Consider the following 13,751-nt stretch of genomic DNA (forward strand, 5'->3'; position numbering starts at 1 on the left):
ACATTAGAATCCTGTGTGTCCAAATCAGGCTCCAGGATTCCGGTGCCGCATCAAAAAAAAGAGTGGATTCCACACCAGGGCACAGGGTGCCAGGCTGCGATCGTCGTTAAAAGGGAGAAACCATAGTGCTCACTCCATGCACCCACTTTAGATGAGTAGACGCATACGGACATGACGAACGGCCACGCCTTGTAGATTCCCATGAAGACAACACGGAAGGGTCCGCGGGCATAGTCGAGGTGGTCGCACCCAGCGACCGCGCAGACCAACGTTGCGGTCCAGTCATTGCGGCACCAATGGTAGAGCCACGGCAGTGTTAGCAGGTCGCCCTTGACAGGGTCGCACACGACGAGGTCCTCCTCGCTCTCACGCGTAGATGTATGCGAGTATAGTGGCTGAGGAGGACGCGGCCGTGGCCGGCGTCGAGTGCCCTCTGGATTTGGACACCCTTTGTATTTGAATTTGCAGCTCCTTCCTGTTTTGCCATAGCTTGATCAGAGAGAGGTCCGGTAAGCAGCTTGTTCAGGTGATGCTGGAGTTTTATAAGCCTTTTACATGCACCCTGCTAAAGGTTTGCAGCCCATGTGTGTAAAGTGCCATGCACTTCACTTGTACATTGTGCGAACCCGCTGTTTGGCGGGCGTGCTAGGGTCCGACCAAGGTGGAATTTAGCATCGTGACGACCACCTCCTGTTCATCTTCCTGCTCTAGCACACGCTCGCACTCAACCTTGCTCCCCCAGCTTGCGCTCGCGCTCGTCCTCGACCCCGCCCTCCTCCCCTACCTCCTCCTCGCGCCCCACTACCTAGCGCCCACCCACCCCCACTGCGGCCGCCCTATGGGTTCGCCATAGCTCTACGGTTGCGGAGATCCGGTAAAACCCTAGTGTGGTCGTTGCGGCCTTCTTCTTCCCCTCCCCTACCCTACTCCCACCGTCGCCATGTCCTTTTGCTAGTCGGCGAGCACCGCCGCGATGCCCCCGCCTCGACCTGGTCCGGCCGCCTCCACCGCCACCAGGACACTAAACTGCCCTACCACCGTCTCCACCGTTTGACCGACATACCTCCCCCGAAACCCCTTCTAAGTCCGCCAGAGTTGGACAAGAAGAGGGGGAGACATCGGATGATCGGAACCCTAGCCACTGCCGTCATCGGAACCCTAGCTGCCGCCTTCGGCGGGACCTGGCGCATGGTCGCATGGGAAAGGGTGGGCCGGGCCCTAAGCGCAGTGTCGCGTGGGAGAGGGAGAGGAAAGGGATGGTCAGCGCATTATTCACGTTGTTTGGCCCGCATCCAAGGTGTTTTGACGATGTCCTCTCCTGCTTCTTGGCAAAGCCGTCGGGCCTAACTCTTTTTAGCCCACTAGCAAATCTACGTTGAATACCTTCATTCTAATTAGTCAAACAGTTCATTCTAAAAAAATAGGCCAAACAGTTTGCCCGCTGCACCTTGGCCCCACCTGGCAGAGGCCTCAAAAAATAACCCGTCGCAAGTCCCAACCCTAAACAAAACCCTCGCTCAGCCGCCGCCTGGGTGAGATCCATCCGACCGAGCAGCATGGCGACGGCGCAGCCGGTACCGGCGCTGGTGGACAACCTCGTGGAGGACATCCTCCTACGCTTCCCACCAGACGATCCCGCGGCCCTCGTCCGCGCCGCCCTCGTCTGCAAGGGCTAGCGCTGCCACGTCTCACTACTGGAAACCCTCTCTTTGCCGAGTGCATGCGGCACTTGGCAAAGCCCGAAATACACTCGGCAAAGGCTTTGCCGAGTGCCGCACTCGGCAAACGGCACTCGGCAAAAAAATAATCGGCAAAGAAGTCTTTGCCGAGTGCTTTTTGTCGGGCACTCGGCAAAGCCTTTGCCGAGTGCCGAAAAAGCACTCGGCAAAGATTTACACTCAGCAAAATGAAAATGCGAAAAAACCCCAAAAATAACAGCAAATTTTTTTTCGGGGGAGGCCGCGACTGGCCAGCGCCTGCCCGTCTCCATCGAAGTCGCTGCATTTTTTGCGCAAAACTAGCGGCTAACGCGGCCGGCGGGATTCGAACTCACGACTTCTCCCTCGCGTGTCTGCTGCTCTACCACTGCACTACACTGTAACTTGTGTCTAGATTTCGTTATCTATCATCATATATTATACTAAACCGAGAGTAAATTGCTTGTTTGAGGCCCTAAACGAATTCAAATCAAAAAGTGGACAACTACAAAGTTTCATAACTTTTCGAGATCTACAATTTTCATTTAGGAAGTTTTTCCATCCGAGGTCGTTTGAAAAATTCAAATTTCAAATTTGAGAGATTCAAACGTAGTTTTGCATGATAAGATGATTTCAAATCAAAAAGTTGTCAACTACATAGTTTCATAACTTTTGGAGATCTACAATTTTCATTTAGGAAGTTTTTCCATCCGAGGTTTTTGAAAAATTCAAATTTTAAAATTTTCAAATTCAAACGTCGTTTTTGCATGACAAGATGATTTCAAATCAAAATGTTGCCAACTACAAACTTTCATAACTTCTCAAGATCTACAAAGTTTATTTTGGTCATTTGTTCATCCGACATAGTGGTAGTAACATTGGTCACAAATCTTATATATCTCTCTTCTACTTTCATGAAACTAATATGAGAGATATGAGAGATATGTAGATTTTATGAACAACGTTATTGTCGCTTTGTCAAATGAAGAAATGACCAAAATAAACTTTGTAGATCTTGAGAAGTTATACAACTTTGTAGTTGAAAAGTTTTTCATTTGAATTCATTTAGGGCCTCAAAAATTGCTTTGAAAAAATGATTTGCCGAGGGCCAAAAAAAAATGCACACGGCAAAATGCCTTGGCACTCGGCAAAATACATCTTTGCCGAGTGCCAGAAAAAAGGCAAATCATTTTTTCAAAGCAAGGCACTCGGCAAAGACGCATTTTGCCGAGTGCATTTTAATGGCACTCGGCAAAATACATCTTTGCCGAGTGCCAGAAAAAAGACACTCGGCAAAGACGTATTTTGCAGAGTGCCAAAAAAATGGCACTCGGCAAAATACATTTTTGCCGAGTGCCAAAAAAAAACACTCGGCAAAGCCGCCTTTGTCGAGTGTTTTTTTTTGTGCCGAGTGTATTTTATTTGACACTCGGCAAAGACCGTCTTTGCCGATAAAATACACTCGGCAAAGTGCCGGTTTCCAGTAGTGTCTCCGCCCTCGAATTCCGGCGCAGAATCCGCGAGGTCCATGGCACGGCCTCCATGCTCGGCTTCCTCCGCCAGCGCGGGGCTCTATTCCGCTTCCAGCCCACCACCTCCTTCCGCCCGCGCTTTGCAGGCGAGCGCAGCAGTAGCATCTGGCGGTCGACGGCCGCCACGGCCGCGTCCTCATTCACCGCTACTCTCCACACACCGCGAAGGGGGTCTTCCTCGTCTGGGATCCCATGACGGGCTACCTGCGGACGCTGCCCAGGCCGCGGCTCCTCCCGTCGTGCTGCAGCTGGACCGCAGCATTTGTCTGCGCGGCAGCCGGTTGCGACCACCTAGACTGCGCCGGCAGTCCCTTCCGTGTCGTCTTCGTGGGGACACAATGTCTTTCGCCATCACTCGCGTCTGTTTACGTCTACTCGTCAGAGATTGGTGTGTGGAGTGATGTGCTCACAACCGTTCAGCACAGGTGCCCCATCGGCTCGGGACGAACCACCCTGGTGGGGAATGCACTGTATTTTTGGTTTCAAGGCCGTAGCGGAGTCCTCAAGCACGATTTTGACACCCAGATGTCTTGGGTTGTTTGGAAAAATGAAGTCGGTTACTCAGCAATACCTTGAGCCTTTTCATGACACATCTTTGGAACTGAAAGATTTGTTATGGCCCAGTTTTCTGTTACCAACCACGCAGCATGCTGCCGCCGTAGCACCCTCCCGCCACCAGCGCTGTTGGGCCCGCCGAAAACTACATCAGCACCCCATTGATTCCGTCGCTTCGCATCCTCGGAGTATCGAGCCAGCCAGCGGGTCTATCCAGCGCTAACCACCGGAGCTGCCGCCTGCTGGAAGAGCTTGTCGAGGAGGTCCTCATCTGCTTCCTGCCGGCAACCCTGCGTGCAGGTTCCTAGAGTTACACAGCTTGCCGCGATGGTGCCACTTCATCTACAGCTCTGCCTTCTGCTGCAGGTTCCGGGAGTTACACAGCGCGCCCCCACATGCTCGGCTTCTTTTGTAAAGGTGGGATGAAATCCTACTTGGTCCGCACCTCCTCCACCGCAAGTGCAAGGTCATCAACGCCCACCACGTACTAGTGCGTCCTCCTTTGCATAGTGCACGAAAAAAACCACGGACTACGCCTTCATTGTCTGGGATCCTTCGCCGTCACAGGCTCACAGCTCGAATGCAGCTTGAGCTCTGCGCCGCCAGGCTAGGTGGCACCAGCGAGGCTGCCACCACCAAGAGTGCCACGGAAGACACTTCCTTGTTGTGGTAGTTGGCCCCAAGAAAAGGGAGATCGATGTTGACTTATGTCTAGTCACTGGAGGCTGGTTCATGGAGTAAGACAACCTGTAGGCAGCATCCACACTGCAGTGTTGGCCAAGCGCCGAAAGCCAGTGTGGTTGAGGGTAATGCACTCTACTTCTTGAGAGAAGACTGCACGGGCATCTAAAGTATGATTTGGGCACACAAGAAATGTCTTTGATTCATATACCTGTGAATTACTTCTCGAATTACTTTTTTAGACATGTTTTGCTCATCACTATGGAGGTACTGCCTTACACATCATCTCTATCTTTCTTAAACTAGTACGATTTTGCTTATGAGTGATTTTCTTATATTCAAGTCAAATATGACTAGCTCCCTCCATTCTAAATTATGAGTCATTATGATTTTTTTAGATAGAGATAAATGCATTGTAGGTCCATTAACTTTTCGGGCTGTGTAACTATGAAACTGCAGATTTGGATCCATAAACTTTTGAAGTAGTTCACTGCTAGTTCACGCATCTTCTTTTGGTAAATAGAACCAATGTGGCAGTCTATGTCTGGCAACGTGGCACATGGGTCCCTTCAGCACCATGTGAATGCACCATAGGTGCATTAACTTTCTGGGCTCGATGACATTCAGGTCCATCAAATTTGGGCCATAAACCTTTTAAGCCGTTCAATGTAGGTCCATACCCCTTTGTTTGGGGAATAGATCCAACGTAACAAAGTCCATGTCATCAGGCAACATGACACATGGGTCACATGCGCTGCACGTGAGGCTGAGTGGACTTTGTTTCTAAGGTTCCCTCTCCTTCCCACTTTGCCCCTCCCTCTTCCTTCTTTCCCACTCACTCTCTCCCACTATAGATGTTGTTGCTGCTACCAGACCAGTATCCCATCGACAACAATGGCTCAAGAATCCAACTCCCTCCTTTTGTCACCTACCAGCAGCAAGCGAAAGCTATAAACGAAAGCACTTCAAGATCCAGCACATGGGGATGCGACGGGGTCGAGATCCGAAGCATGCGCAGGCATCCACTCTCTGCTGGTCTCACCTTCCAGTAGCACCCCCTCTCCCTCCTAGCATCCCATACTAGCGTTCCCTACTGGAAACGGCGGATCTCAGGGAGAGGAGGCACGAGGAGGCGGTGGATCTTGGCAAGGAGGCCGCAAATCTCTCGGTAGAGGGATCTCTTGGGTGTAGGCAGGACGACCAAAATGTGCCCTTGCTCTCACCCTTCTCTCTCAACCTCAAGGGCATCGACGCTCAAACTTGCTCTCTGTCTATCTCTCTCTGCCACTCCCTCTTCACAGGCATGGCGGCATGGACGCAGAGGTCCTCGTGGAGGTGGGCAGATGGGATGGAGGTGTGGCAGTGTGGTGGCATTGACATAGAAGTCCGTGTGGAAGCTAAGACATAGGACTGCACGATGGTGTGGCGGCGACACCATCGTGACCTAGATCGAGACCTTAGCTAGCTGATTGGACAGCCTAGGCTAGCTTTAATTTATTTTTTGATTAATAGAGGCGTATATATGGAGCACCATCTCTAGAAACATCAATTTAAACCGGCGCTGTGTTTAGAGGTGGTCTTAATGTACACTTAATTATGAAACGCAAATGCTTGCACACTGGTGTCTGTCCTGTTCGGGCGTTGCCTTCGTGGGCCTATGCAGCGGATAGGACCAAAAGGCATGTTTACCTCTGCATCTCTTCCATCTCTAAAAATTTCCCCACTCACACTCGCATGTCACCACACATCCGCCTACCCCACTCCGTCCCGCCGCGGCCCATCCCCCGCTGCGCCATGACCTTCCCCCTACTGCGCGGCAACCCAACCCCAGTCGCGTCGTGCCCCATCCCCCGCGAGCGGACGGTGCTGGACGACTGCGGCCGAGCAACAGAGGGGTCGCGCCGACAGGCACGAGCTTGGCCATGAGCAGGAGCGGGAGAATCACAGGACGACCGATGGGCCACACCGAAGGGCGCGAGTGCACGGAGCACGCGAGTCAGGCGCCGCACGAGCGGGAGAAGGGCAAGCCGGCGGCGTACGAGCGGCTTCAATGGCTGGCGCCACACAAGAGAAGTCATGCCACTAGTAGGAGGTCGTCATCGGGCCTCTACCAACCCGGCGCCACGAGTAGGAGGTCGTCGCCGGTCGGGACATCGTCTCCCATGGCTAGCCGAAGACTCCACTCACTACAAGAAATGTGTGGCTTTTTGACATTCTAATGTCATAATATATGGAATTTACGTCATAATTTAAGATTTGTGACATCCAGTTGACGAAAATCCAAACATCAAAAAGCCACCGTGACAAATTTATTATGTGACATTTATATATCTAACGTCACAAGTTTTGACATTAGTGTATTGTCACAAAACCTTGCCTCGTGCCATGTAGGCATAGACGTGGCGCTGAGTTGGCAGATCAATAAATGTCATAAAATTGAAATATGGCCTGTTAAGGCCCACGTGGTTGGCAGACTTATAACAGACCCAAAACATTGTTTGGCCTGTTTTTTTACATAGCAACCCATTTATTTGTAGTCTTTCAGCCTGTTTAGATTTCTCAAATTTTATTTTCGGCCCACTTTGTAGCCCACAAGAATTTTTTTGCGACCCAATTTTAATGCCAGCCGGTGCAAATTATCTCCGGCCCATCAACATAATAGGCCACGAAACCAGAATTTTAATTTCGTACAGCCCATCAAAACAGCCCAAACATAATAGATCAAAGCATCACATGGCACCCGTATAGAGTAGAAGCCCACATAATATATTTAATCAACCATTCAAAATACATTATAAAATATCCACTTAAATTATCTGATTCAATGTATCGGCATCACATATAAACAAACTAGAGAAAAAATCGTAGCCCCACTGTCGTGTTGTGCGTGCCCATCACCGTTACTTCCATTACTCGTACGCCATCATTCTCAGTACTCAGGCTTGATGAATAGTGGGACAGCAAGTGACAACCTACATAGTAGAAGAGGAGTTAGCAACTTCAACGAAATCACAAAGAACAACATGCAGGAGTACAAAATAAATCTAGTTCCGAATCAGACATCAAATTAAATCTGAAACACTGATTATGTATGCTCTAATGTAAGACAATTGTTATACAAAATTTTTCTGCAATTAACTTTTTCTATACAAATAGAGAAACAAATTAGGAAAACAAGTTTCTGATATCAAGCAAGTTGCAAATACAAGGAACAGTACAACATGGAAGCACCTGTACAGTTGAAGATCAATGATTCAATAATCACACAGATCTAACATGTCACACGGATCAAGACACAAGCTATTGAGCAGATTATCACTACTACTACTACATAAATGATAACGAGCAAGGTCAAACTGCAGCAACATAAATTGACACAACTAGGAGTATGACCTGGGCTAGCACTACACTGGACGCACACATAGTAGTCCAAAAGAATAATTCCTCATTTTTTTAACTAAAATTGCACCAAGGCATGTGGTACAAAGTTCGTACGGACACTACAAATCCAAAGAGAAAACACATATCTGCACAAATTTTTGCCGAGCGCTAGATCACATGAAGGCAACCTGATTAACATAGTCCAGATGATAGTTCATTGTAAAAGATTCGAGCATCATGAAACAAGGTTGATGTTTGAGCAGCTCGCATACCTATTAGCCCATACCACACATGGAAAAAAGCAGCACATCAAGAGGAAGATCAATTTTTTATCATCTAGTAATCCAACAGACTAGCAGCTGCATCTTCATCCTTGCTCCCTTCACAGGCTACTCCCTGCAATCCGCGAGCACCAACAAACCCACCATGATTGAGGAGATCTATTGAATTCCAACCAACTGATGAGATTAGAACAGAAACTTGCCTCTTAGCTTCTTTGTGCACGACCGCTACTTGTGCTGTCACAGTAGTGATTTCGGATGGCTGGACGCGCCCCTCGCTCCTGGGCTCTAGTCGCTCGTTGGACGACAATCTGGAGTGCCCTGAGAAGACACGCACTGGTTCGCCTCGCGAGCTAGAATAGAGGCGCAGGCCCGCTGCTGCTAGGACTCGGCCACGGCAGATTCAGTCGGTACCGCTCCAGCCCTGAGCGAGGGACCGCCGCCGCCATAGGAGCCACCACCAAAGTACCGTGTCGGCTCTTCCGCCATGCGCATAAGTGCGGCTCGCCCGCGCGAGCCAGTGCCGTACGCACCGGTCCGCTGCGCCTTTTGCGCAACATCAGGCCACCTCCCGCACGCGCACCCGCACCTCGCCGCCGCGGGGCCCTGCCTCCTCGGATCCCGGAGGAGCGCCTTGCCTGTTGCGCGTAGCACGCACGCATTAGGGCCGCCCGCCGCCACTGCCACCGCGTGCGAGAAGCAATAAAGTGGCGGCCGATGGGAGAGAGAGAAGAGTGTGAGGACTGAGGAGGGAAGAGTGTGAGGACTCAGGAGGAGCTCGCTAGGGTTTCATTGGCTTATATATGTGTTTTTCTTGTTCAGATGAATCCTGGCCATCAGATTGAGATCAACGGCTGCTATCGTTTTGGTATTAGGGTCTCCGTGGTTCGTGTCTTTATTGGGGTTCTCTGAGCTGAACGGGCCTTAGACTGTCTCCAGCAGGCTATGCATCACGCGACCCATCCCCAAAATGCCTACTTCACGTCGAAGAAACGGCCTCCAACAGAGTAGGCAATGGGAAGACCAATTTTGCGTCGGAGGTGAGAGGGCACTCAAAAATGCGTATGTCTCTCTCCTTGACCCAAATCGACGATAGGAGGAGAAGCTCGTCGGACGCTGCAGGGGATGAGGCGGAGCACGCGCGCGGACGGGGTGCGGAACCAGAACGCCGGCGTCTCGTCGATGGAGTACTCGCGCTCGCCGTGCCGGAGCCGGCGGAGCGTGCGGAGGAGGCGCAGGCTGTGCGTGTGCGCCGCGCCACCCTTCCGCGGCCACAGCACCGCCAGCCGCAGCAGCCGCGACGCCCGCGTCCCGAACGACGACGACGGAAGGGCGGTAGCGGCTTCGGCTCCGGCTCCAGCGAGGAAGAAGCACGGGGTGAGCAACGGTGGCGAAGCAGGAAGCAGAGAAGAGGAGGTAGAGGGAGAGCAAAACAGGACGCCGGCGAGGGTGCTTGGCCGCTCGCGGCTCCATCAGGCAGAGGCGAGCGCGGCGCTCGGCCTCGGGCGGAGCAGCAGAGCAGGGCGGCGGCGGCGGTGTGGGGCAGAGCAGAGATGGGGTTGGCTGTTGGAGACGGGTAGATTTGGGTGGGTGAATTTTTTACTGTGCCGGACTCAATTCCTGGAATGGGTTTTATGTCTGGGTGTGTGGTGTTGGAGACAGCCTTAGCAGGCCGCACGCTTGGGAGCCGAATGGCCTGGTTTGGTTGTTCCTCTTTTTTAAAGGCCGAATTAAGACTTATTTATTTTAGAATATAAGTTTCCTTGGCTATTTAATATTAGCACATCATTTAAGTGCTTTAATTAAGTTTTGAGCTCGTAGTTTCCTCATTATGTTTATTAATTTAGTTTACATTCTTTCTCAGCAAGTTAATTATAGTTTTTAAGTAATATAAAATAAGTTTAATGCCCTCATAATGATATAAATTTCTAATAATAAATGAATTTTGTCAGAAAAAATCTACAAATTGACAAACAACATATTTTAGTTCCATAAGCATTCCGTAAAAATTTCAAACAATTTTGACAAAGTGAAACTATATACATCCTTCATAAATAGATACATCTGTCACTTAGCCATGTAACTATGTGAGAGATGTATAGATTTGTGAACAATATGCAGTAACGCTTTGCTAAAATGAATTGAATTTTTAAGGAATGATCATACACCAAAACCATGCTTTCACGCAAGTTTGTAGAATTTTCTAACCAAATTTAGATATTATTACAATTATTGCATGGTAATTCCACAATATAATTGTAATAATATCTAAATTTGGTCAGCAAAATCTATAAATTGACACAACAACATACTTTAGGTCTATAAGCACTGCATAAAAATTTCAAACAATTTTAATAAAGAGAGACTATACATTCTTTACAAATAGATAGATCTTTCACTTAGCCATATAACTATGTGAGAGATGTATCCATTTGTGAACAACGTATAGTAGATGATTTTAAATAAAAAAGTCATCAACAACAAAGTTGTAGAACTCATCGATATCTACAACTTTTGTATTGGTCATTTCTCCATCCGACTTTGTTTGAACAGTTCAATATTTGAATTTCAAAATATGAGAACTTCAAACAGAATTTTGGGATACTAAATGATTTTAAATGGAAAAGTTGTCAACTACAAAGCTGAAGAAATCATTAATATCTATAAATTTTGTATTGGCCATTTCTCCATCCAACATTGTTTGAATGGTTCACAAAAATGGATGCGCCATTTCATGGAACCCGGACTACAACTCCTATGTTTCATAGAACCATGCATATATAATTATTGTAGATGGACAATGAAAAAAGATCATCCAATTTAGAGTTTGTATGATTGTAATAAACAATTTTGAACATTCACCCATAGATTAAAAGTTAGAAATCTTGTTTATTGATTTATCTAGTATTTTATTATATTTTACTCTAGAAATTCTGTAATGTTGATTGTTTATAAATATGGGCTGGTCACAGCAATTGAACAAAAACTAGTCGTGGTCTAATGGTATGGTGCTTGGAGCCTAGAGTGAGGTACCAGGTTCCATTCCTAGTTGCTGTAGTTTTTTTGTTAAAAAAAGTTGTTGGTGGGTCCTGAGTCCCCTACGTGATGGGCCGAATCCTAGGTTCGAGCGGTACGTCCGCTGGGCGCTGAGTGGGAAGTCAATTTGCTGCCATAGTTCCTTTATAAATTTATGGATGGATATTTTATTAACAAAACCATCACAACGCAGTGGTGAGCCTGTTGCCTTTGATCTGTTTTTTGGGTAATTTCCATGCTCACGCTTGACCCTTTGCAAATGGGCTGGCACTCAGGATTCGCATGCTTGCCCCTCAAAAAAAAAAAAAAAAAAGATTCGCATGCTTGCTGGGGGCCTCTCAGGACACGCACCTCGCTGGGCTCTCAGGCTGTGCAGTCGCGCACGCGACAGAGCGTCAGGCGCAGGGAGGATACAGCGAGGGTCGGGCATTCAGGGTGGTGTGTGTGTTTAAATTTGTTTTCTTTTTCTTTTCTTTTCTTTCTTTATATATATGAATGTATGTCTCTATTAATTTTTATCTCCCACTTCAGTTTGTACATAACCTTTTCATATCACCAACCTATCAGTTTGAGTTTAGAAATGAATAATTACACACATGATAAGAAAAACACTCAATGTTTCTTTAATTATTCTTTAATTATTTTTTTAAACAATGGATGCATACATTTTTTATTGCGACCAACTATAAGTCTTAAACGACCAATCGTCCACCGGTGCTTTGATATTTTTAGGGACCCCTCTTCACATCACATGACTGCATGTTTTGTTTGTGTTTTTTTTGATGTAGTGATTAGGCTATATAAAATAAAACGCCACGTTAACAACGTGGGCGGTGAAACATAGATAACATGAGATGAAATATATTGGGAAAACAATGAAAATTAAAAAGTATATGGACCAACCCGACCACACAGCTGTTGAACATGCCAACATGGAGAACAACATGTAAACAAATCAATATTTTATTTTTTTTGACGCACAAACTCTATCATAGATTGATGGAATTTGTAAATTAGCCTTTGAGACACCGAAAATGCCTATGTGACGTCACAAATATCGTCATTGGATGGAATTGAACTAGTTGTATGACGTTTTTTGTGACATACAACCTTTTATTGGCACCAAGTCGAATTGCCTAAAACATAATGTCATAAACCGAATGATATAATGACATTATCACCGGTTGTCATACCAAATACGTCAAAAAGCCACACATCTCTTGTAGTGACTGCAGGAAGGGAAGTCCTACAGTGGAGGTGTATGCTGGGCCGACGTTCGCCAGCCCTGAGCTTGCTAGCTACTGCTGTCCTCCACTTTGTAGGCCGTGGACGCCAGTGACACCGTGTTCCAAGTGTTTTAGGTGTTTCATAATTATGTTGCATATGTTTTTATCTAGATGTTGCGAAAGTATATTTGAGATGTTGCATATGATGCAATGACAATATACGCATGTTGCTAGCGTATGTTTTCAAGTGTTTCATAAGAATATTTTAAGTGTTTCATCTGGATGTTGTAAAAGTAGATCTGGATGTTGCAAATGCACGCATGTCGCAAGAGTATGTTTCAAATATTTCAGGTGTTTCATACGTATGTTGCACGTGTTTAATCTGGATGTTGCATATGTTTTGCAATGGCTACACACATATGTTTTAAGTGTTTTTAGGTGTTTGCAAGTGTTTCAGACGTATGTTGTCATTGTTTTAATTGATTCGGACGTATGTTGCAAGTGTTTCATCTGAATATTGCATAAGTAGATTTGGTGTTGCACATGTTACAACGGATCCACCTGCTGCAGCGGCCGTGCATGCGTGTGGGAAGCAGAGGGGGATGGAGGCAGGGGCGCGAGTGGTCCCAGACGCGTGAAACGAAAGCTACTAGGGCACTGTGCATGCGGCGGGCGTGGGAAGCAGAAGAGGATGGAGGCAGGGGCGCACGGCCCTGCGCGCATGTGGGCACAGGAAGCAGAGGGGGCGCGAGGCGCCGGACAGGAGGCACGGAGGTTCCCGCATGCGCGCGGACACGCGTGAAATGGAGCAGCAGGCGCCGGCGTCCCGAGCGCCTGGGCACTAGCCACGTCCATTATGAAAACAAATACTAGTAGACTACTAGGGGGAGATCTCCTTGCCGTCCAGTGTGCCTCATTCGGGCATCTCTTGTCTATAAACGTCGTTGTAAATGATTCCACCAAACTTGTGAACTTGTGATCCAAGGGACGAACAACCCTGCATGTGTACAAAAACTGAAGCTAAGTATTTTTGCTGTTCAAGTTTACGTAAATTAACTCTGGATATATATACGTTGATAACAAAGTTATTCTCCAAAGTGCATTCAGCCTTTCAATACATCACAATAGCCATCTGAGTCGGATGGATCGTCTTGGACCATTCTGATCAAGAAATCATCATCACAGGGTCCGCGTCCGGTTCGGATCCAAATCCGTGTATTAGGCCCCGATCGTGTCGCCGTCCGTCTACCACACGCTCGATCGATTGCTTAGTCCCTGGAACTGGAGGATCGATCGTATCGCATCTGGAGTACGTACTTGTTGCTCAGATTTTTGTGCCATATAAATTGATATATATAGCGA

The 13,751-nt window shown here is 47.7% G+C and overlaps 1 long non-coding RNA gene across 1 annotated transcript; it reads right to left on the minus strand.

The window, feature by feature from the left end:
- Positions 1–7,212: 7,212 nt before the first annotated feature.
- LOC136545048 (uncharacterized) lies at positions 7,213–8,737 on the minus strand. Its single transcript, XR_010780901.1, has 2 exons — positions 8,119–8,737; positions 7,213–7,437 (listed from the first exon to the last, which is right to left on the minus strand). It is a non-coding gene; the product is annotated as an uncharacterized lncRNA (long non-coding RNA).
- Between the last annotated feature and the right edge of the window lie 5,014 nt (positions 8,738–13,751).

Source organism: Miscanthus floridulus, chromosome 3 (genome assembly GCF_019320115.1).
Source record: "Miscanthus floridulus cultivar M001 chromosome 3, ASM1932011v1, whole genome shotgun sequence".
NCBI classification, from domain to species: domain Eukaryota; kingdom Viridiplantae; phylum Streptophyta; class Magnoliopsida; order Poales; family Poaceae; genus Miscanthus; species Miscanthus floridulus.